The sequence below is a fragment of the Mesoplodon mirus genome (assembly GCF_964341445.2).
Source record: "Mesoplodon mirus genome assembly, chromosome: 7".
Taxonomy (NCBI): domain Eukaryota; kingdom Metazoa; phylum Chordata; class Mammalia; order Artiodactyla; family Ziphiidae; genus Mesoplodon; species Mesoplodon mirus.
In genome coordinates, this window is record NC_138983.1 from 93,760,707 (window position 1) to 93,784,851 (window position 24,145).

Below are 24,145 nucleotides of genomic sequence, written 5' to 3' on the forward strand. Positions count from 1 at the left end.
CCCAGCCTAGACCCTCCTCAGGAGAGAAGACGTTTAGGGCTTACAGTGGGCTGACTGGTGGCCCCAAAGATCTCAGGCTCTAATCCCTGGGACCTGAGAATGTTACCTTACAAGGTAAAGTTTTGCGGATATAAGGATTTTGAGTTGAGACTATCCTCGCCCTAAGTGCCATCTGTAAGTGTACTTATAAGTGAGAGACAGGAGGAGATTATATACAAAGAAGAGGCGAAGGCAGTGACCACAGAGGCAGGACTAGAGTGCTGCACCTACAAGTCAAGGGATGCCAGCAGCTTCTGTGGTTAGAGTCTTTTGAACTCCTTGGCTTTTCAGCTCCTAGGCTGTAAGATTTGAATCCGCAAATGCCCCAAGGAGAAAAGCTGCACCAAATGTCAAGCTTGCGTCTGTGTTTCCCTTCTCTCCAGAACTTGGCCCACATGTCTTGGTGTCTCTCTAACATTCAGATGCCAGAGAACAGATGTTTTCTTACTTTATCCAGGTTTTCTAAAATTTCTTTAGACTTCACCTGATCTTATGTTATTATTGAACTACCATCTCAATTACCCCTAGGAAGAAAGTTTACAATTTTTAGAGAAAATGGAACCCTGGTACAGTGTTGGTAGGAATGTAAACTGGCACAGCCACTGTGGAAAACAGTATGGAGGGTTCTCAGAAAACTAAAAATAGAACTACCATATGACCTCAAAACTCAACTCCTGGGTATAAATCCGAAAAAAACAAAAACACGTGTTTTCAAAAACATGTATTTGAAAAGATACATGCACCCCAATGTTCAGAGCATCATTATTTACAATTACCAAGATATGGAAGCAACCTAAGTGTCATCAAGAGATGAATGGATAGGGGCTTCCCTGGTGGCGCAGTGGTTGACAATCCGCCTGCCGATGCAGGGGACACGGGTTTGTGCCCCGGTCCGGGAAGATCCCACATGCCGTGGTGAAGCTGGACCTGTGAGCCATGGCCGTTGAGCCTGTGCATCTGGAGCCTGTGCTCTGCAACGGGGGAGGCCACAACACTGAGAGGCCCGCGTAACCGCAAAAAAAAAAAAAAAAAAAAAAAAATTTAAAAGAGATGAATGGATAAAGAAGATGTGGTACATATAACCAATGGAATACTACTCAGCCTTAAAAAAGAACGAAATTTTGCCATTTGCAGCAACATGGGTGGACTTGGAGGGCATTGTGGTAAGTGAAATAAGTCAAACAAAAACAAATACTGTAGGATATCACCTATATATGGAATGTAAAAAATACAACAAACTACCGAATATACCAAAAAAGAAGGAGAGTCACAGATATAGAGAACAAACTAATGGTTGCCAGCGTGGAGCGGGAGGAGGGTACAATACAGGGTGGAGAGGTGAGAGATGTAAACTTCTGGGTGTACGATAGGCTCAAGGATGTATTGTACAACACAGGGAATATAGCCAATATTTTGTAATAACTGTAAATGTAAAGTAACCTTGAAAAAGTATATAAAAATTTTTTTAAAAGAAATCATATTGAAAATTGGAAACAATTTAAATGTCCATCAACAGGAAAATGCACATATAAATTATTGTATTTCCCTAGATGGGAATCCTACATAGCGAGAAAAAAAAGAAAAAGAAAAAAGGGATGCCAGCAGCCACCAGAGCTGGAAGAGGCAAGGGATGGACTCCTCCCTAGAACATCCAAGGGAGTTTGGTCCTTCTGAAAAACCTTGATTGCAGCCCAGCTGATGCTGATTTGGCGCTTCCAGCCCCCAGACCCATGAGAGAATACGTTTGTTGTTTTAGGCCACTAAGCTTGTGGGAATTCATCACTGTGTTTAGCAAACCAACACGGGGCTCAATCTTCAACTCATTAGAGACCAGCCCCCCACTTTGATCTGAACACTTCTGGACTCTTCCTATACGGCAGGAGTGCTGTGGGAATTGCACAAAGGACCTTAGTTGTTTTGTATGTGTGGAAACAATCAAGTAGAAAATTATTCACGTTGTTCAGAGAATAGCTCATGGATGTTTAGTACGTAAAATATGGAGCATGGATGCACCTCCGTCTAAAAGGAAGGCAGGGAGAATGTTAGCTGGGAATGGTAGCAATAGGCTGGAGCCCTGAATAGTGCCTAGGAAGACAAGGAAGTTATCTGCAAGAGTAAATTAAAACCAAAGCAGGAGGTCACTTTCACCTCAAAATTCCCGAAGGCACACTCGTCCTGCTTGTTCACTGGTTCAGACTTCTCAGAGCTCTCTATCTTTTCACTACAGAAAAAGCTAAAAAGGTAAAAACCAGAAGACCCTGGCCCTTCCTTTCCTCTCCGCCGTGTTTTTGTTCTTAGACTAAATATAAGAAAGGTAGAGACAGGGGAGAAAAATCAAAAGCCACCCACCTCACCTGTTCTTGGGCCCTAACTGGCCCCAGGGCTATGAAAGAGCAAAGAAAATTCCCCCCAGCACTCCCACCCCACCCAAAAGGAGGAATCTCAGCAGCCATATTGGTGCCATGTGACCTCCACCCTCTCAAGTCACAGCTGATAGGTATGTGTTCACCTGACCAGGAGAACCAATCAGAAGCTGGGCTGTGCTCGGCTCATCTCTCCCAGGTCCTGGGTTGGGCAATGTGGTATCAGGGATTAAGGGGCCAAAGGTGAGTGAAGCAGGGGACGTACCTCAGCACAGAGAGAAGCTGACTGCTGAAAGAGGCCGACATGAGGATGAGACCTCAGACATAGCTGTCTCCTGATGACTTTCTGGTCTTTGGTCCTGATGCCTTGGAAAGCCCAGCTGTACTTCTGCCCCTGGGTTCCACAAGAAATGCTGTGTCCTCCCAATAAATTCCCCTTTTAAGGTCGGATCCTAAATGTAGTCCATGTCCTTGAAGGCGGGCCCTGCCTTTGCATCATATCAGGCAGTGCTGGGCCCACAGTGGATACTCCACCTGGTCTCAATTTTGATTTTCACTTTTCTCAGACCAGTTACAGTTCTGAAAAGGGGAGCCACAAGCAGATGATTGAGATCAAGATCGTGTTGGAGCACAACTGTGACTGCAGTGCAGAGCGCTGCCTGGTGTGTGTGTGCAGCTAAGTCAGCTGCTTCCACCCACAGGTAAGTATGGAGCTCCACAGATATGTGCCAGGGTACTGTTCTGGGTTCTGGGGACAAAGCATGAAGCCCCGCTCTCCATGGGAAGGGTCCTTGCTTGAACAGTGTTTCCCAAAGTGGGTCCCGTGGCCTTGGGTGACCATGACCATGGTCATTGTGGACTGGCTACTTGCACTGGATCTAATCAACTTGAAAGCCACCAGGGAGCCACGTGCACAGAGAAAGCTGGTCTGCAAGAGGAGACTCATGAAGCAGAGGTTCACGGAGAAAACAGTCCTTCACAGAAAGAGGCAGTTCTGGGCTCTCCTTAGCCTGGCCTCACTCACTGTCCTATAGGATGCCCCAGGCTACTTTCAATAAAGTCCTATCTTATGCTTAAACGAGTTGCAGTGGGTTTCTGTTGCTTGATGCCCAATGTTCTGAGACGCCTTGGCTCTGGATGAACACGTGTGAGATGGGAAATCTAAACTAAACCCACAACTGTGGAGCAAAACTGAAAATGGGACACAGCTTTATCCCTGGAAATGGATGGATCAATCAAACCACAGGCCATAAATGGGCAGTACACGAAGAGCCCTTCTGAGGATTACTGGTCTCATTTGTTGCCTTAAGGGCCCTGGCCAGGCCCATTTAGCTCCTAGGACAAATTGTGCTGAGTATTTAAGTGTGGAGGTACAAAAGGACAGCCCCTGTTCTGTATGCAAGCACAGAGGGCGAGAGATGGGCTTTCAACTGGGGAGGACTTTGTTTTAATCCAAGCACTGCTGCTTCCTAGAAGGATGATCGTGAGCAAATAATTGGATCCCTCTGAGCCTTCCTCTCTACACCAGCAAAATGGAGTTTCCTAATTTTTTTTTTTTTTTTTTTTTTTTTTTGTGGTACGCAGGCCTCTCACTGTTGTGGTCTCTCCCGTTGTGGAGCACAGGCTCCAGATGCACAGGTCCAGCAGCCATGGCTCATGGGCCCAGCCGCTCCGTGGCACGTGGGAACCTCCTGGACCGGGGCACGAACCCACGTCCCCTGCATCGGCAGGCGGACTCCCAACCACTGCGCCACCAGGGAAGCCTTGGAGTTTCCTACTTTTGAGCACCTGAGGAAACCACAGGCAAAGTGCCAAAGCTACACCTGACACAGAGTGGAGGCGGGGGTGCGGGGGGGAGTTGCCACGTGGTGGCTGTGACTAGACCACAGTCTCCTGATGGAGAACTTGAAGATTCAAGCACTTCTCCAAGTGTGAGCCTCACACTCATTTCTGAAACCGTGTTTTGGGAAAATTCACCAGGCGCCACCAATAGTTTGCAAGGAATCTTCATATAAAGCCATCTCAGGAAAACGGCAGCAGGGCCACGTAGGTAAGACCAGTTGAGGCAGCCCTGGGGTCAGCCTTGCACAAGGCTTGGTTCCTCAAGGCACGTGATGGCAACTCTCATGACGTCCGTTTTGTTTGTTTTCAGTCTAACGCCGAGTTGTCTGTGTACTCAGAACTAAGTGGCTGGTACTAGGAACCACGGCCATCAGGAGTTTAGCCACCCTCTTCCTGGTGAGTCCCCATGCACATTTCCCAGGATTTTAATGGGACAACGTCCCTGATGAGCTCCATTTGGGAATCTCCAAGTTAAACAGTCTATTCATTCAACACATTTTTATTGAGCACCTACTATGGGTCACATGCTAGGGATAATCTGCAAACAAATGGATCAAGTCCCTGCTGACACAGAGGGCACATCTTGGGTGGAGGGGGGACAAAAAATAAACCAATAAATAAAAATATGATGCAATGTCAGAAAATGAGAACTGCTGTGAAGACAAATGGGGCAGGGTAAAGGACAGATGAGAAGGGACCACAGATCTGGGTGATCAGGAAAAGTCTCGAGGGAAATCACATTGCAGAAAAGTGACGAGTGAGCCACATGGATACCTGGGTGCAGAGAATTCCAGAAAATGTCTCAAATGTTTGTGCACATTATGAATCTCCAAACAGATGCTGTATGACGTCACATTTCCCAAACCCATTTGGCCACAAAACTCTTTTTCCCCACAGAGCATCTTCCAGGGTCAGCTTTCACAGAACACCCTGCAGGGAATGGTGATGGAGCCAAATGTGATATTCTGCAGGGGGAGAAACGGGCCCAGAGCAGACAAGGGTTGCCCATAGTCCTACAGCTCATTGATGAAGTCGTCCATCAGCTTTCTCGCTAGGTGGCATTCAGATCTCAGATCACCAGTAAGGGCAAGCCACTAAGATGGCCCAGCAGCGCCTGGCAGTGGTGGTGGTGGGCAGCAGGGTAGAACCAAGTTCATGGGTGCAGGATGAGCCAGGCACAGGCGCCTGGAACCTCCAGCTCAGACCCCCCTGTGTCCACTCCCCGACAGGGAAGCGTATGCCTCTGATGGGAAGCCTGCACCCCCTCATGACAGCCTCATGGCAGAGGGGTGGATGCTTTCCAAAGTTCTTGCCACCTGTGTGGGTGGTGGTTCGCAAGTCACCGTCAGACCATTCAGAAGCACCTTTCATGCTGAGCCGACAGGAGAAAGCCATTCCCCGGTTTCTTTGTAGCAATGCAGCTGGCCTAGGAAGCGATGTCCCAGAGTGCCTGAAGATGGGATGGTACGTGACAGTGAGCCACAGCACATCAGGCTCAGATCCTCCAATAACTGAAGGAGAGTAGTGGTCAGGAAACCTGCTCTCCTTGGACATTGCGAAGCAAGCTGACCCAGAGAGGGAGGGAAAGATAGGGAAATACGAGCACACAATACACAGATGCAAATTTCTCCAGAAAAGCCACTAGAGAGAACATGTATACACGTGCACCAGACACCTTTAAAACGTAGCCCTGGCAACAGGAGTTTCCTTGGGACCAACCCGCCTGACTGCCATGTGTCTCATCAGACCCCTGGAACTCTGCACTTTCCAGGAAGGCAGTTAGGTGGATGACATGCTGATACAAGCCGACCAGCTCCCAGATGCAACATGTGACAAAACGTTCTCAGCTTGCAGTGACACTGTTAAGGATTCAAGCCAACGCCAGAACTGAATGTTCTCACCTCAGATCAGTGGTTCACAACCAGGATTGGGTTTGCCCCCCAGTGGACATTTGGCAAAGTCACAGTGGCTGGAGGGGGAGCTGCTGCTGGCATCTAGGAGAGCAGGGATTCTGCTAAACACCCACCAATGCATAGGACAGTCCCCACAACAAAGAACTGTTCTACCCCACAGTCAATGGGGCCGAGTTTGAAAAACGCTGCCCTGAACAAAGGAAAATCCATTCTCTTGGGCAGTGAGGATTCCCAGCAGATAGCGTGGCCACCCGGTGTCAGTTCCTTAAGAAAGAAGCAGGAAACAATCATCCTTGGAGACCAGTCTGAGTGTGGTACTTACCATTTTCCTTTAAAGAAACAGTCTTTTACAAAGACTGTTTTCCTATCCCTCCCCAGTCCAGAACTATAAATCAAATTCTCCATGGCATGATATAAACAGACTTCTCTTCCCTTTCTCCTTTTCTCTATCTCCAGTCCCAACTCTGTGCATTAAAACCTGGAATTTAATTGTAATATAAAAAATGTGGGAAAGAAAAGAGTCAGTAGTAGTTACAAACTCACATTGATTTGGAGAAATTTTCGATTATTTAAAAGCATACTTGGAACTAATGGAGGGTGAATAACCACAACAAAACCAACTAGAATACAATTTGGGAAGCAAAAGTTATGGCAAAAAGCCTTCTGGGCTATAGGTCTTCCTTATCAGAAAAAAGAACCAATGTCAAACAATACAGCATGCATCTCAGAGATCACCTAGGCTCAATACTGTATAAAATTGGAGAGGTGCATGGGAACTTTAAATGCAAGAAAATGTCCTTAGTGTTTATCATCAAGATGACTTATTTCAGAAAGCATCCTTGATGATATGTCCAGTCAAGAAAAATCATCAGCATCTACTTTAACAAAGCACAAAAGAGAGAAAAATCATATAATAATGGGATAGCAAGCTTTTTCCTTCACTTTTTGGGTAAAACTTGACAAACTGTGAATATATGTGTTGGTAAGAGAAATTGTGTGAATACTTGATATAAACAAGTGAATAAATGTACCTGCCTGGGCTTCCCTGGTGGCACAGTGGTTAAGAATCCGCCTGCCAATGCAGGGGGCATGGGTTCGAGCCCTGGTCTGGGAAGATCTCACATGCCGCGGAGCAACTAAGCCCATGTGCGACAACTACCGAGCCTGTGCTCTAGAGTGCGTGAGCCACAACTACTGAGCCCGCGTGCCACAACTACTGAAGCCCATGTGCCTAGAGCCCGTGCTTCGCAACAAGAGAAGCCACTGCAATGAGAAGCCCACGCACCACAACGAAGAGTAGCCCCCGCTCGCGGCAACTAGAGAAAGCCAGTGCGCAGCAAAAAAGACCCAACGCAGCCAAAAATAAAAATAAATGTACCTGCCTTATCTAAATGCTGCCTCTTTCAAAGCTGAACAACAACCACAAAAAAGATAAAAGCTGCATTTTTTTTTTGTTTCTGACAAATTAGTTGTCTGTTTTAAAAATCAGATTCAAAGTATGAGCTCACAAATTGACTTTTTGATTAGGAAAGGACACACCATTCTAGCAGTTGCCGATGATAAATTCATTTTAGCACCAAGTGGGTTCTTTCAAATCAGCACAAAAGCATGAGAGAGAAAGATTCAGGAATACACATCTCACAGGAGATGCTGTGAGCAGAAGAGAGCAATAATTTGAAATGTAATGCCTAGTTTATTGAAAATATCCACTCAATGAATTAAAATGGCAAAGAGGAATTGGGACCAAAAATATCTAACTGCTATTTACGATAAAAGTTGATTTTGATGTTTATTTCCCGAGTCTAAAAAAAAAAATTTAAGACCTAAGATTTTTCCATTGACCTGAAAGCAGTAAAAATTGTCCATTAACCTTCCCTCAAGCCAATAATAGAAAGGTCTCAAGGGGTAGAATAGGAGCCAGAAATAAGATTGAAGGGGAAACAGTAAGGAGATGCACATCAAATGACTAAATTCTAAGGGTAGGTTAAAAACAGACGATCTCATTGTCCTACGTCATGGAAAGCCGAATTCTCAGATGTGTACATTTTTATATGTACTTCCTTTCACTGAAACATATAAGTAAGAGGAATATGATTTTATCTCTATGGATTTCTTCAAGTCAGGGTTTCTCAGCTTTGGCACTAATGATATTTGGTGCCGGAGAGCATTTATGTGAGGGGGGCCGTCCTGTGCACTGTAGGATGTTTAGCAGCATCCCTGGCCTCTACCTGCTGGATACCAGTAACTCCTCCCTGGTGTGACAATCAAGCATGTCTGTAGACATTGTCAAAAGTCCCCTGGGAGGCAAAATATCCCTAACTGAGAGGTACAGCTTTAAGTCTACTGGGGGAAAATGCAGTATGGAGAAGTAGACTAAAAACAGTATCAGCAGGGTGGCAATTTTCATGTTTCTGAAAGGAAGGTGTTGGTAACTGCATTCAGTCACAGGACTGGAAGAATCCAATGACTAAACCATACTGTTCTCTGTAATGAAAATGCTACAAAAGGGAGAGTTTTGAACAGGAATGGTGCTCGAGCTCATTTTGTCCAACTTCCTTGTACAGCGAAGGAAAACTGAGAGGCAGAGTTGTTTGTCTAAAGACCACACCAATGCAATACAAACATAGGTGGTTTCAAGTAAATACTGCGTAGTTTCCACCTGGAAAAACAAAAACACGGGAGCCAACCTGCATGAACCCCTGAGGTGGCATAGTACGAGCCTCAAACCACATAATGAGTTCAGTGGATTAAAACACATCTACACTGTTTAAATCAAAGACTCCTAATGATATTTTTTAAAACTCACTGGTCACTTTGGCAGTTGCTTCTTTGAATAATGACACATAGGAGGAAAGAACCCATCTCTTATTCTGCCTTCCCTGAACCAACTGTATTTTATGATAAACAAATAAACAAATGGTTGATGAAGGATTCTAGCTAATAATTACCAAAGGAATAACAATCAGAAAAAAATCACAACTCTGTGACCCCACAAGAAATACGGATCCAGGGAATGATCCTCAAAGGATGCTAAAACTATTAGGTAAAAAGTTGATGGATGAGCTCCAGTGCCCATTTACAAATGAATGGATAAAACAAGGTATATACACACAAGGAAATATTATTCAGCCTTAAAAAGGAAGGAAATTCTGACACATGCTACAACATGGATGAACCTTGAGGATATTATGCTAAGTGAAAGAAGCCAGTCACTAAAAAGACAAATACCATATGATTCCACTTATATGAGGTCCCTAGCGTAGCCAGATTCATAGAAGTAGAAAAGAGATGGGTGGTTGCCAGGGGCTGGGGTAAGGGGAAAATGCAGAGTAGTTGTTTAAGGGGTACACAGTTTCGGTTTTACATGATGAAAAGTTTTTGGAGGTTGGTTAAGCAACAATGTGAATATCCTTAACGTTAGTGAACTGTATATTTTTAAATGGTTAAGATGGTAAATGTTATGTTATGTATATTTTACCATAATGAAAAATTAAAAATGTTAATTATTGGGGGAAAAAAAGCCGTTGGGGACTTTGTAATGGATGGCTCAGTCTGTTAGCATTGGACCTACCATTCAATCTCAATATCGTTAAAAACAGGATGACCAGACATTATGTGCTCACTGTGTGATGCAGGATGGATCACACAGTACCGCCTATGAAGGCTTCTGGACAACAAAAAGACTTTGATCTCCTCAGTCCTCTAGATCTAACTATTAGTTTACAGGAAACATGGGGAAAAGAGGAACAAGTTAACTGAAACCAAGAGGAAGTGATCAGCCAAATCCAGGATGTGAATATTCTACAGGACACAAGACCCAGTTTCTCCAACAAATCAGTGGCTGGGGGATAAAAAAGGTCAGGGGCGGGGAGTTGCTGTTACAGAATTAAAGACATGTCAGAGACATAACAACCAAGTGTAATGTGTGGACATTGTCTGGATCCTGATTCTAACAAACCAACAGTAAAAAAGATATTTCTGAGAGAATCAAGGAAATGTGAGCATGGACTGAATATTAGATGATATTCAGGAATGATTATAAGTATTTTTAGCTGTGATCATGTCAAGGCGGGGATAATGTAAAGGGAAAAAAAGGCCTTTCAGTTAGGATGTCTTTATGGGTGAAATGACACAACTTGCTTTAAATTAACCTAGAAAAAAACTCAGAAAGGAAGAAAAAAGAATGAGAGAACACTGGGAAAATGTTGAAGCTGGATGATGAATACATGGAGTTAATCGCAGGCTTCTCTAGTTTTGTGTGTGTTTCCAAAATCCCATAATAAAAAACAATTTTTATGTAGGCAATCTCAAAGGAACATACAGACACACAACACAAACAGAGTGAGCTACAACCAAAGCATAAGCAAATGAGGAAGCCATTTGCGTTTAATAAGTGCAGGAAATGGGAGATTAAGCCTTGGGCCTTGCAAAGTGAGCTAACCAAGTCTAAGATGCCTGTATTAAGCTGGCACCCTCAAAGATGCTCCACACCCTGGCAGGAGGAGGGCTTAAAATTTTTTTTTTCTGGTCTTTCAGAAAGCGGAACCTATGAAAACCTGTAGTTTTCAATGTGGCTCTGGAGGGGAAAACTAATAATGGCCACAATACTGATGATGATGATGATCACCCTGAAGGTTTGTAACCACGTGGGTCTGGGGCTCAAGTTTACACTCCATGTATTCAGTGGGAAAACTCCAAGTTGAGGAAATAAATGTCAGTGTTCAGAGGTTATTAGCATCCCCGGCATCCAGCTGAAACAAACAAAAAAGACTTCCGAGAGCAAAGCAGCCAGGAATCAGACCCCTCAGGATTCCCACAGATTAAGTTCAATCAAGAATGAGATCACAGTCAAATTACTAAACATCCAAGCAATAAGTCAGTATGAGCCAGAGTAAGCAGACACAACAAACAAGATATTGAGACACCCCCCCAGCCACTCCCACCCAAAGACTTCAGATGTTGGAATTATTAGATAACAGATTCTAAAATCACTATGTATTCAATATTTTTTTAAAGAAGGCTTTTAAAATGAGCAAGGAATGAGACTATCAAAATGGCCAGGCATTTGTCCTCAGGAGTTTGTGGGAGCACAGGAGAGCTATTTGACCCCTGTACATTTGCCTCTTCCATTCTGGTGGGAAAAACAGATTTCTTTACAGAATCAAATTATGCTGGCAATAAAAATTCAAGTGCTTCCAGGAGCCAGAGAGGAAATATGAGCAGTGCATTGGGCAGGCAGAACATAGGCTGTGTCTAAAGAGGGAGCCTCTACTCATCCCCAGCAGATTGTTGATCTATATACAAGAAGAGAGTCCAGGTATTGCCAGATATTCCCATTTTCCCAAAAAAAGGCATAAATCCAGATGTCAATGATCTGTACATGTTGGCTACTGTGGTAGACATCTGGTTTTTGTCACCTAATAACAATTCACCTCTCTTCTAAAATATTATGGTGTTATGATCCCCCTTTGGGAACAACACCTTTCTCCTAGTCTCAGTCCAGTTTGTCAGAGACGCTGTTGATTCCACCTCTGGCTGCAGGGATAGGCATGTGGGTCAAGCTCAGCCAATCAGAGCAGTCTCCTGGGCCACAATAATTGGCTCAGCAATGGGCTTGTGACCCACCCAGAGAAAATGAGAAGCAGTGAGGCCATTGGGGGAAGCTTAGGAAAAAGACTCCTATCCTTCCCTATGGAATTCAAAGCTGAGAAGATGTAAGGGCTGGAGCTTCGGCCGCCTTTCTGTGACCATTATACAGAGATTCTGTCTAAGGTTGGATCCACATGGTTCAAAGAATCCCTGAGAGCTGGAGAGAGGCCAAGGCCTCATGAAATCATCTGAGCCTGAACCCAGAGGTTCCCTCTAGACTTTTCATTTTTGGTAACCAGTGAATTTGCATTCATGCTGAAGCCAATTTGAATAGGTTTCTCTGTCACTCCACAGAAAGAGGCCTCTCCCTTCAGCAACTAATTAAAAGTCTTTTAGCACGCTGGGAAAGCCAGACAAACATATCTGAGGGCTGACCATGGACCTTCAGTCTGCGGTCTCAGCACCTGACCACCCCTCTCCTTCTGTACTCCTGTCCCTAGCTTCTCTGATGACTCGTCTTCTAGCCTCCATTCCCACTGCTCCTTCCTTGGACCATCCTCTTCTCTCCCTGCTCTGCCTCCGGAAATCCTACTCTTCCTTCAGAACTCAAGTCAAATGGGTCCTTTTTTCTTAGCGCTTTTCCTGAGAACCCCACCCTAAGCCCTACCCGAGGCAGAAGAAGATACCTCTCCCTCCATCCCCAGGCCCCTCTGACAGCCCTGATGAACACTCAGCCCTTCTGCTGAGGATCCTAATTACCCAGCCACGTTCCTGTCTCGCCTGCTTCTTGACCGTGATCCAAATTCAGACGCAGATTGGAAGGGATGATATTTGAGGCTTAAGTTTGAAAAAACAATCAGCTCTTAAGAGAAGTCAGAAAACATGGTGAAAGATGAGGATTTGGGTCAGGGATTCGAAAGAAAAGAACAGTTGTTCCGGGGAAAAGAGAGGGTCTATGTGGAGTGCAGTGAGGAAGGAGGAAACACTGGACATATTTAGACCAAACGAAATGATTCAGAGGAAACCTGAGAAGAAATGTCTAGAGAGGCATGAGGTTGATCTGACTGGAAAGGAATACAAAAAATGTGTGACGGGAATGACCCAAAACAACAATGACAAAATGCCCAAAATAGGTGCACTGTTCCCGTGAGAAAAGAATGCAGACAGCAGCAAGACGCTGAGCAACCTCCAGAAAACAAGAGAGAAGGTGACAAAGGATGAGATCATCTCAAACCAGATAAACTGGGAGGCTTTCTATGGATTGAAAGTGTTTTTTCAAAAGCTAGGGCTCATGTTGGCTTGCCCCTGATGGAAACTCAGGGCACCGAGGCCTTCTGGAATTTTCTGTTCAACAGACAGACACAGGGAGGGTCCCAGGAGGCCAGGCAGTGGCTAGATGTACCAAAAGAACTACCATGGGTCAAAGGACAAAACAAGCAAGGTCTCAGTTTATGAGCCTCCCCAGGCAAGCACTGTCTCGCTTTTTACTTCTAAGGACCATGGGACCTTGTCCACAGTTCCCATGCCACCTAACCTGGGACCAAATCTTTCTTCATGTGATAAAATACCTAAGCCGGACAGTATCCAATCACAGCGGCCTTTAACCTTTGTTGGGGACATACCTGGTTGAGGTTCTGAGCCCTCTTCCCAGAAAAATTGCCACAGCCTCAGACACAACAAAGTTTCCTTCCCGTTTAAGCAGCTTATACCCGCCCTGGGGCCCATCTCTTGAACAATATTTCCTAAACTCATTCACTTAATCAAAAAAACATTTATTGAGTGCCAGCTACCTGGGACCTGCCAGGTACTGCTGCCAGGTACTGCTCCGGGCACCAAGGGTACAGGGATCCGCGCCTCATGGAGTGGACCTTCCAGTTTGTATCTGAGCCCTCAAATGATCAGAATGTCTGGCGAAGCGGCCCGGGAATTCAGTGATTCTGACATGGGCCCAGAATTAGGACCTGTCGTCCCGAAGAGCCCCAGCTCAAACACCCCTTCTGTAAGGAGAGAGGGGAGGAGTGTATTGAAAGCATGTGCTCTAACTGGGAAGCTCATAGCCTGCTGAGGGAGTGTAGAGGGTACCTGCACTTTGGAAAAATGTTTGGCAGAATCTCATAAAGCCGGACGTATGTGTGACCCAGAAATTCTACTCCTAGATATATACCCAAGAGATATGTGCACACGTGCAGACCAAAAGGCATACACAACGGCCCCCAATTATCCCTGGTGTTCACACCTCTGTGTCCCCTCCCCTTGCGAGTAGGCAGGACTGTACCTTATTTCTAATCAGTAGATGCTGCAAAGGTGATGGGCATGTCATTTCTGTGATTATGTTACAGAAGATTGTAACTTCCATCTTGCCTGGAGACTCTCTCTATGGACTCTCACTGGCTTTGATGAAGCAAGCCACCTTATGGAGAGGCCCACATGGCAAGAAACAGTGCAGGATCTCTGGCTAACAGCCAGCAAGGAGGTGAGGCCCTCAGACTAACTAACAACCCTCAGGGAACTGTATCCTGCCAACCACCACATGAACTGGAAAGAGGATCCTTCCCCAGCTGAGCCTCAGATGAGACCCCAGCCCTGGCCACCTCCCTCATTGCAGCCTGGGAGAGACCCTGAGCAGAGAACCCAGCTAAGCAGTGCCCGGATTCGTGACCCACAGAAGCTGTGACATAAGTGTGTGTTTTTTGGATCCGTTAAGTTTGCCATAATTTGTTCTGCAGGAATAGATAACAGAATGTAATGCAATGCAGCAGTGAGAATGAATGAACCACAGCTACATCAGACAACGTGGTCGAACCTCACATAGTTGAGTGAAAGAAACCAGGCAGCAAATGGAATCTGTAAGATTCCATTTCCATGAAGTTCAAAACCAAGCAGAATTAATCTATGATTGGAAGTCAGACAAGCTGGAGGGGGTAACCAGAATGAGCACAGGGAGTCTTCTCGGAGGGGCGGGGGTGGGTGGTGATGTTCTGCTTCTTGTTCTGGGTTCTGGTTAGGGTGGGTTCATACACTTTGTGATAATTCTTCAAGTGTACACTTATCAGTTGTGCTCTTTTCGAGATGTATATTATGTTTTGAAAACAAAACTTTACAAAAAAGAAAATATACTGGAGTCCAACAGCTAGGGTTCGAATCTTGGACCTATCACTTACAAGATTTGTAACTGGGCAAATTACTTGACTTTTCTGAGCCCGCTTCTGTGAAATGGGTTGGGCCAAGAATTAAATAAAACAGTGCATGGCATAGCGGCTGGTACCTAACAAGCCTCAGTAAATATTAGCTAGTTTGGTTAACCTCATTCATAGTGGTTCATTGTTAATCCCCCCCCAAAAAAAGTAGTGGAGGTTGATTTGCCTGGATGCCTGGAAGTCGAATATATGGAGTTGTCTTGCACATGCCACGCCACAGAGACCAGCTGGATTCTCAGAATCCCTCTAGCAGCGATCAGGGGAGCTCAGCCTGCCTCTGACATCCACACCCAGAAATGTCCCTGGGCAACAAGCAAGATGATATGTGAGTGTTCAGAGGTCAACTTTGCTCTGGGTTGGGACTGAGATGATGCAAATCAAAGTTCTCCCCAGGATGGCCGTGATCGGGTTGAGATGGTGCTGTCCTCCCACATCATCAAGAAAACAACAAAAACAAGCAAAGAGACAGACAGCAACGCGGACATTCACAGAAGGAGTCTGTGGTATCGGGCACAGTTTACTACTTCACACATATTAACCCATTTGGTCTTTACAGTCAATGCTGTTATTACCTCCGTTTTACAGGTGAGAGAAGTGAGGTACAGACAGAATAAAACAAACAAACAAACGAAACCAGGCCGATCAGAGGAGGGATCAGCACCCTTCATCTGCAGCTTCCAAACAGAACATACAGACTGACCTCCCTGGCAAAGCTTTTTTTCTGTTTTTTTGTTTGTTTGTTTGTTTGTTTTAGAGAGAGTGGTTTTTTGGTTTTGTTTTAATTTTTAAATTTTATTTATTTATTTATTTTTGGCTGTGTTGGGTCTTCGTTTCTGTGCGAGGGCTTTCTCCAGGTGTGGCAAGCGGGGGTCACTCTTCATCGCGGTGCACAGGCCTCTCACTATCGTGGCCTCTCTTGTTGCAGAGCACAAGCTCCAGACGTGCAGGCTCAGTAGCTGTGGCTCATGGGCCTAGTTGCTCCGCGGCATGTGGGATCCTCCCAGACAAGGGCTCGAACCCACGTCCCCTGCATTGGCAGGCAGATTCTCAACCACTGTGCCACCAGGGAAGCCCCCTGGCAGAGCTCTGATTTGCAAGAGATGAACATCCCAACCAGCCTTGTCTCCATCTGAGAAAACACCTGGGTGACTTCTCATTTTCTGACAGGGGAAGGGGGTGAGCATGGCCGCAGAAGGCCTCAGTGACCAGCTGTGGTTTTGTGGTTTGAATTTATTTTTGTGAACCTGTGTGTGTGTGTGTGTGTGTGTGTGTGTGTATAAAAACCTGCATTTCCTTAGCCCATAGCGTCAGGTTATGAATGGACTGTGGAGCCTCCACTGGCCCTTTGCTCTCCCATCTGTCACCTCCTCAACAGCTTAGCTACTTCCTTATCTTTGAGCGCTCTTTCTCTCTTTTACTCTCCCTTTCTCCTTTTCCAGCTCTTTCTCTGGCTCTCTCTTACCCCTTAAAGGCTGGGCAATCTCCCTACCTCTTCCAGGCAGGAGGCCAGCATTCATTTCTTGTTGGAATGCAGGGGACAACAAGCAGATCTGGGGAGGGGTCACAGTGGATGGGCTCTCCCAGTCAAGGACAGCCCAGGGAAGGTAACTGTGGCCCAATGAGATTTTATGGGGCAGAGGTCCTGCAGGAAAGAAGCCCAGTGGGTGGCAGGAGAGGTCCCTGGCAAGCCCCAGCTACCCCCTCCTGGCCTCAGCTCCCTCCCTCTCTTGCTGCAGGCACTGCCAAAACTTCAGGACAGCCAGAAGCCCAGATTGTTCAGGGCTGAGGGAAAGCAGGTGGTGAGCATGGGTGTCTCGTGGCTGTGACACCTGTCACCTGTGGTCCCCGGGGAAAATACCGTCCCATCACAGTCATCTAGATTGAAATCCTTTTCTGGCTGTGTCACCTTGGTCACATACCTCCATGTCTCTTGAGCCTTATTTTCCTGTTCAAGTGGGAGTGATGTGATAGAAATAATACCCATCACGACATTTTTGAGTGCTTCTGTGCAGAGCTCCCTGTTCCAGGTGTTTCACACACACCTACTGCCCCAGGTTATGCTGAGGATTAAATGAGATGATCCACAGGAAAGACTGTGATAGTGCCCTGAGGGTGGAAAGCCCAGAGTTAACATTACTCGCTCCAGTATTATGAGGACAGCTGGGAATGACAAAGCTGGGACCTGCACCCAGGCCTTTCAGACACCAGCATCCTGATGTTGATGGAGATACAGTACAGCCTTGGTAGCCACCCAGAGCTCAATAAGATTGATTGATTACAGGCATCACCAAGGAGCCCATATAAACTAGAAATCTCTTTTTTTTTTTGGCCATGCCTTGTGGCTTGCGGGATCTTAATTTCCCCACCAGGGATTGAACCCGGGCCATGGCAGTGAAAGCACCAAGTCCTAACCAGTGGACCGCCAGGGAATTCCCCAGGTGCAGTATTTTGAACACCCCATCATCGCAAAGTACAACTCTCACTCAGCCCAGGACATGCTATGATAAAGCCATGAGTTATTGGGGTATTTTAGTTTCTGTTTTTGAAATTTAAGTGGATGACATGGAACTGGGTTTTTAGACTTTCACACACCCTTTGAGATGACTGTGGCATCCTGTGGGGAGCGGCAGGATCCAATCAAGATTTGGCAATTTCTGCTCCAGTGAGCCTGAATGTCAGCTTTGTTCTGCGTTTAGTATTTCCTCATCGAGAGATGGACTAATGGCAACATATGCTCTCCCAAGCCTATCAGGGGGCCATGAGCGGCTCCGGCTCCAGGCTGGCCTGAATGGGCTCCATAGGGTCTGGCTGGCAGTGAGCAGGGTTGCTGTTCTGTGCTCATGTTGATGAGACTGAAGACAAGCATGGAGATGGGGGTGGGGCTGGGGAGGGCCAAGGCTACAGAAGCCTAGGTCCTGGGGTAAGGACAGTTCAGCTCAGCAGCTCAAGAGTAGGAGGCAAGGCTGTGGGCGGGTGGCAAGGGCTGCCCCTGTTCATTCACTCATTCGTTCATTCAGGCACTGTTCTAGGTACTGGTGATACAGCAGTGAACAAAAGAGAAAAAAATCCCTGCCCTCATGGAGCTTAAGTTGGGGGCAGGGGGGAGTTGGGAGTGGGGAGACTGACAACAAATAAGAGAAGAAAACTAAATAAATAGCATGTTAGAGGAGTGGTAAGATGAAGGGAAGAGCAATAGAGTGAGGTGTTTGTTTTGTTATTCATGTTTTTGGGGGGGTGTTTTTTGTTTTGTTTTGTTTTTTTGGGTGGCATCATGGGGCTTGCAGGATCGACCAGGGATCGAACCGGGCAGTGAAAGCACCGAGTCCTAAACACTGGACCGCCAGGGAATTCCAAGACCCTTTTAAATAGGGTGATATTTGAGTAAAAATCTGAAGGAGCTGAAGGAGATCCCTGGGGGAAGTGCCTGGTAGGGAGAAGAAACAGTAACTGCAAAGGCCCTGAGGCAGAAATGTGCCTGGAGAGTTGAGCCTGACCCTCTCTGTTCCTCTGAAGTTACCACTCAGGGCCCCGGCCTCTGTGGTCACTCCTCATACATTCCTAAGGTCTTTCTGGTCGAATGGAACTAACCCAGGCAGAACCTTCCAGGCTGACTGAGGGCCTGGAAGAGATTTCTAGGGACAAGTGCTGGGGGGGCTCTGCGATTCAACTGCAGGGTTGAAAAAGTCCTGAGGTTTTGCCAAGCTTTTAACAAATGCACAAGGAATTTGCAAGAATGCAACAAATTCATTCCTGGACCATGCTCCAGAGCTGCCTAATCAGAATCTCTGAGGTCTGTGCCAGGGAATGTGCATTTCTAAGAGCCTCTAAGCATGTGGGAGCATCTTTACCATATATTCCATCCCATATCGATTTCCATGATTTTTCTCTCTTATATCGTCTTCTAATTGACTAGAGTGGAGTCTGCCATCTTTCATCTTTCTCAGATGAATATTTTGAGTTTGTCTTGGGGCACCTTGTCCGTCATTTCCTGCCAGGGAAATGAGGCATTCTGTAGCTAGTCAGCAGGGCTGTTCTGCTCCCAGACAGAAGGGGCTGATTTGAAAAAGGTGACATGGGGTGAGGGGAGATAGTTGGCATTTGCATGTCTTCTCCACACGCTCCATCCCCCCAGCCCCGTGCCCATGGGGAGTGCGGGGGGGTTTCTTAAGGATCTGATCCAGGTCAACACTGGGGCCACCGTCTGACCTTGTAGGGACTCAGGTGATGTTTGTAGAAGTAAAGAACACATGAATGAATAAACGCGAGTTTTGACAGGGAAGGACAGGAACAGTAAGGCTGTGGGCTTGTAAATACCCTTTTCCTAGCACGTGGGAGAATCTTCCATTCTTTCAGAAGTGTTCCTTCCACCCCACCCATCTCCCATCTCCACCCCCACCCCTAGAAGTGATGGTCCCCCCCAGCTTACTCTGTTTTCTCCTCCACAACAGAGAGAACTAGAGTTTCGGGTGGGACGGGGGGTACTAACCTCCAAGCTTCTCGTGGCTCAGCTCCATTACCCTCCCACGCCTGACCACCCCCTCCTCAACGCACCGAACCTAGAGCTAAGGTCAGTAGGAAGGATTCTTGAGTCTGCTGCTTCCCCGCTGTAAGACTTGGAGCTACTTCTGTGAACACTGAGCCTGTTTCTCCATCCTCTAGCGGGCAGGTCGGGGAGGGCTCGCAGCGCTGCAGCGGGCTGTAATTGGCCGGGTGCTCCCAGCGCACCTCCCCCTCATCCTTGGGCGCCGCGCACGCCACGCCCCTCCCCAGCTCGGCCGTCAGAATGGCGTTGCCGTGGCGACGTTTGTAAAAAGGCCGGGCGGGCGCGCGGGCTGCGGGCCTTCGCCCAGAGACTCCGCGGGAGGGCGGCAGAGCGGAGGTCAGGGCTCTCGGCGGAGGACGAGGCGTGGGCTTCTTCCTCTGGCCAGGTGAGAGCGGCGCGCGAGGAGGCGGCGGGCGGAAATCTGGGCCGGAGGAGGCCAGCCCTGCGAGGTCAAGGGCGTTGGGGTAGGCAGGGGACCCGGCGCCAGCCGAGTCTGAACTCTCTGATCCAGGCTCGGGTCGCCAGGAGCACCCCAGAAAAGGTGCCCCAACACCAGCCATTCCTTCCTAAGTGCAGCCCCTACCTCGCCCCCCAAGGGAGGCGGCACGGAGCTTTAAGCCTCTCCTGGGCACCAGCTCTTGGATGTCCTGTGGGTATAGCTGGGATTAAGAGAGGAACCCCTGTTTCCCATGATTTATGGACAACACCCACCCAATGGTCAGACACACACACACACACACACCCGCCCCTTACCTGAACTCCCCTTCTTTAAGGAACTTTGAGGCCACTGTAAACCTCAAAAGAAAGTTTGTTCCTATAGCCCAATTCTGAGCCATCCAAAGTGGTCGGGGGAATGCAGATGACTGAAGCCCTTTTGCTCTTTCCTGTGGATGGTGCTCCATGGCACTGAGTAAGAACGAATTCACAGAGCTCCACACATTCAAATTACTTTGACAGTGTTTTCATGCAAGGAAGTGATGCACAGGGCAAAATGAAGGTGGAGAAATATTGTCCAATCCAAAAGCTAAAGAGATAGAATTTAGGTTTTCCAAGGAGTCATCTAAGCTAGATATTGACAGGAAAAATGAAAGGTAGTTACTATCAAAGCTTCCTAGCCAGCTGGCTGTACTGACTTGCTTTGAGGTGTCCTTTGTATTTTCATTCACTCAGCAAGTGTTTCCCAAGCACCTACTATATGTCAGGTTCTGCCCCCCCGCCGCCCCCTGCCCTGGAGAAGGGGTAATGCACAGAGCTGGCAGGAACTGCAAAGGGTCTGACATTTGACCCTGTTTGAAAGTTAGTAAGTTAGCCTGCCCAGCTTATAGTTCCTGGCAGAAGACAAGAGACTCCTGGGCCAGAAACAAAGAACTTGATTACTCACAGCACAGCTGACATAAAAGGCAGCAGAGCTGCATATGCACATTGGTTCCTGTTGCCCTGAAAGTCCCTCGGGCTGGTACAGAGCAGCCAGTGTGGATGCTGTGCGCACAGTGGGTCTGTGTCCCAGGTAAGGAACTCCAAACTCAGGAAACTGCAATCTTTGAAAGGGGCTGCTAGCAAACCTGCCCAACTTTTGCCCCAGAAGGAGCCGTTATCTTTATTAGAAACATTACCTCTATCCTCCCAGGCTGTTTGCCATACAAGCATCCTCAGAAAGTGAGTGCAGGACAAAATCTTTCAATGCCTTTGCTCTGAAGATGGGTACAAACACAAAATACCCATGAAGAATCACTTCTGAACAAAATGAACACAGTCCTGGTTTTCCAGGAACATATATGTTAGTGAAAGAGAAACCAACAGCAAGCATAACTAAAGAAAGGAACAAGAACATGTCAGAGAATGATAAGTACAAGGAAGGAAACACAGCAGGGGAAAACTAGCAGGGGAATAACATGACTGAGGGTGCCTTTAGCCAGAGTGGTCAGTCAGGTGGTTGCCCCAAGGGGGGACGTCTGAGCAGAGAGAAGACCCCAGCCTTGGGGACGTCTGGGGTGAGAGCTAAAAAACAAATATGCACATGATCCAAGTTTAAGTTTTCGATTAGTGGCGTTTCCTGTGGTTTTCCTGCAGAAGAGACATTTCTTGGAAGTTTCCATTTTAGCTTAATTAGACTTGAATGTGTTGCGTGCTAACATGGTCCTCTGCAATTGAAGATTAATAACTGAAGGCAGCAGAGCATGGTTCTTTGGGAAGAGGAAATGTCTTTTCCCCTGTATACATGACAGCGAACTTAATCAAATGTATTTCTCATTATCTGAAAGCATCAATATTTGTGGGACATCCACAGGCCTCAAAGTTTACAAATATAAACTATCCTGCTTATTTTTATTTCTCTTACCCCCAGGTAGGGTCTCGTCTTCCTTTCAGAGGATAGAATGCTGGTTTCAAGGACTTTCTTTTACTACATGTCCCAAGTGTCAGCAGACAGTGCAATTCCCCCACCCCTACTCTGCCCCACCAGCAGCAATGGAGGTTTGTACACTGATTACATGCAAAGGCTCAGAGTTGTCACACACTTACTATTGTGTGACCTTAACTTCTCTGAGTCTCAGTTTCCTCATTTGTAAAGCGGGACAATACTGACACCTGCCTCACAGGGTGGTTCTGAGGATGAAAAGAGGCCATGTGTGTAAAAGGATAGCCCAGTGCCTGGCACTTAGTAGGGATTCAGTGATGGAATGATGATGGAGATGTTGATGGAAAGCAGAGCCAGACCGGAGACCCTCTACGGTCAGACCTAGATGATTTTTGTTTTTATCCACAGTCTAACAACTTCACACTTCAGTGACCTTTCAGTTGAAAAGAGACTTTGGGGACTTTCTTGGTGGCTCAGCGGTTAAGAATCTGCCTGCCAATGCAGGGGACACGGGTTCGAGCCCTGGTCCAGGAAGATCCCACATGCCTCGGAGCAACTAAGCCAGTGCACCACAACTACTGAGCCTGCACTCTAGAGCCTGCGAGCCACAACTAGGGCCCGCGTGCCGCAACTACTGAGCCCACGTGCCCCAACTACTGAAGCCTGCACACCTAGAGCCCATGCTCCACAACAGGAGAAGCCACCTCAGTGAGAAGCCTGCGCACCGTGAGGAAGAGTAGCCTCCGCTCGCCGCAACTAGAGAAAGCCCGCATGCAGCAACGAAGACCCAACAGAGCCAAAAAAAAAAAAAGGAAAAAAAAGAAAAGAGACTATCTGTGACATGGCACTGAGATGGATCAGAATTCAAATATCATGTGAATTATCATCAACATCTTGGAACCAGCTGAAGTCACTGAAATGTTTATGTTTTAAAAAACATGTGGGCTTCCCTGGTGGCGCAGTGGTTGAGAGTCTGCCTGCCGATGCAGGGGACACGGGTTCGTGCCCCGGTCTTGGAGGATCCCACATGCTGCGGAGCGGCTGGGCCCGTGAGCCATGGCCTCTGAGCCTGTGCGTCCGGAGCCTGTGCTCCGCAACGGGAGAGGCCACAACAGTGAGAGGCCCGCGTAACGCAAAAAAAAAAAAAAAATTTAAAATAAATAAATAAATAAATAAATAAATAATAAAAAACATGTATAGGGCTTCCCTGGTGGCGCAGTGGTTGAGAATCTGCCTGCTAATACAGGGCACATGGGTTCGAGCCCTGGTCTGGGAAGATCCCACGTGCCGCGGAGCAACTAGGCCCGCGAGCCACAACTACTGAGCTTGCGCATGTGGAGCCTGTGCTCCACAACAAGAGAGGCCGCGATAGTGAGAGGCCCGTGCACCGCGATGAAGAGTGGCCCCCGCTTGCCACAACTAGAGAAAGCCCTCGTGCAGAAACGAAGACCCAACACAGCCAAAAATTAATAAATAAATTTTAAAACCATGTATAGGATTTACTTTGAAATGCATTAAAATATAAAATGTATAGATGGGTAGATATGTGATAAAGCAAATAGAACAAAATGTTGATTGTAGAATCTGGGTGGTGGTTCTATAGAAGTTCACCATCCACTTCTTTCAACTTTTCTGTGTGTTTGACATTTTCATAATAAAATGCCAGCAAAAGATACGTACAGAGTCTTGACCGTACAGCCAAGCTATAATCTTGATATTTTGTCTTTGGAAATCATTTTTTTTCAACCTAAATATATGAAGGAATGCGGTGACTTAAAAAGAAAGTATCTTCTAATGCCCATTTCCTTGATGACTGACTCTTCCACACTTTAAGAAGCTCTGTAGAAGTTGGGGTTTCTTGAGTCAAAGTTCAGAAGCCCAAGATTAATAACAGTCACAATCACAGTAGGACAAATGGGTGTTTAGTGTAGCAATCACCATTCTAGATGCTTCACATTTAATCCTCACAAAACTCTTTGGGATACAGAGTATTATTAGCCCCATTTTACAGATGAGGAAACAGAGGCATAGAGAGAGAATAAGTAACTCACCCAGAGTCACAGAGCTAGTAAGTGGTGGGTTAGTAACACTGAGTACTTGATTCTGTCAGATAACTAACCCCAAACTAAGCTTAATGGGAGGTGGAGAGCGGTTATCAGTGGAATTCGGATTTGTTTGTTTGTTTTTTTTTTTTTTGCTATTGCTTGTTTGTGCTCTGAATTACATAAAGGATGTCCTCTTGTGATCAGAAGCAAGCTCATCTATGCCGGCTATCACTGTTAAAAGGACAGTCTTAAAAATGT

The 24,145-nt window shown here is 46.6% G+C and overlaps 1 protein-coding gene across 1 annotated transcript in view; it reads left to right on the forward strand.

The window, feature by feature from the left end:
* Positions 1-24,145, forward strand: part of LOC309807669 (interferon regulatory factor 6-like) — a 1,069,421-nt gene that overhangs the window by 622,561 nt on the left and 422,715 nt on the right. The gene's annotated exons all lie outside the window — the stretch shown is intronic.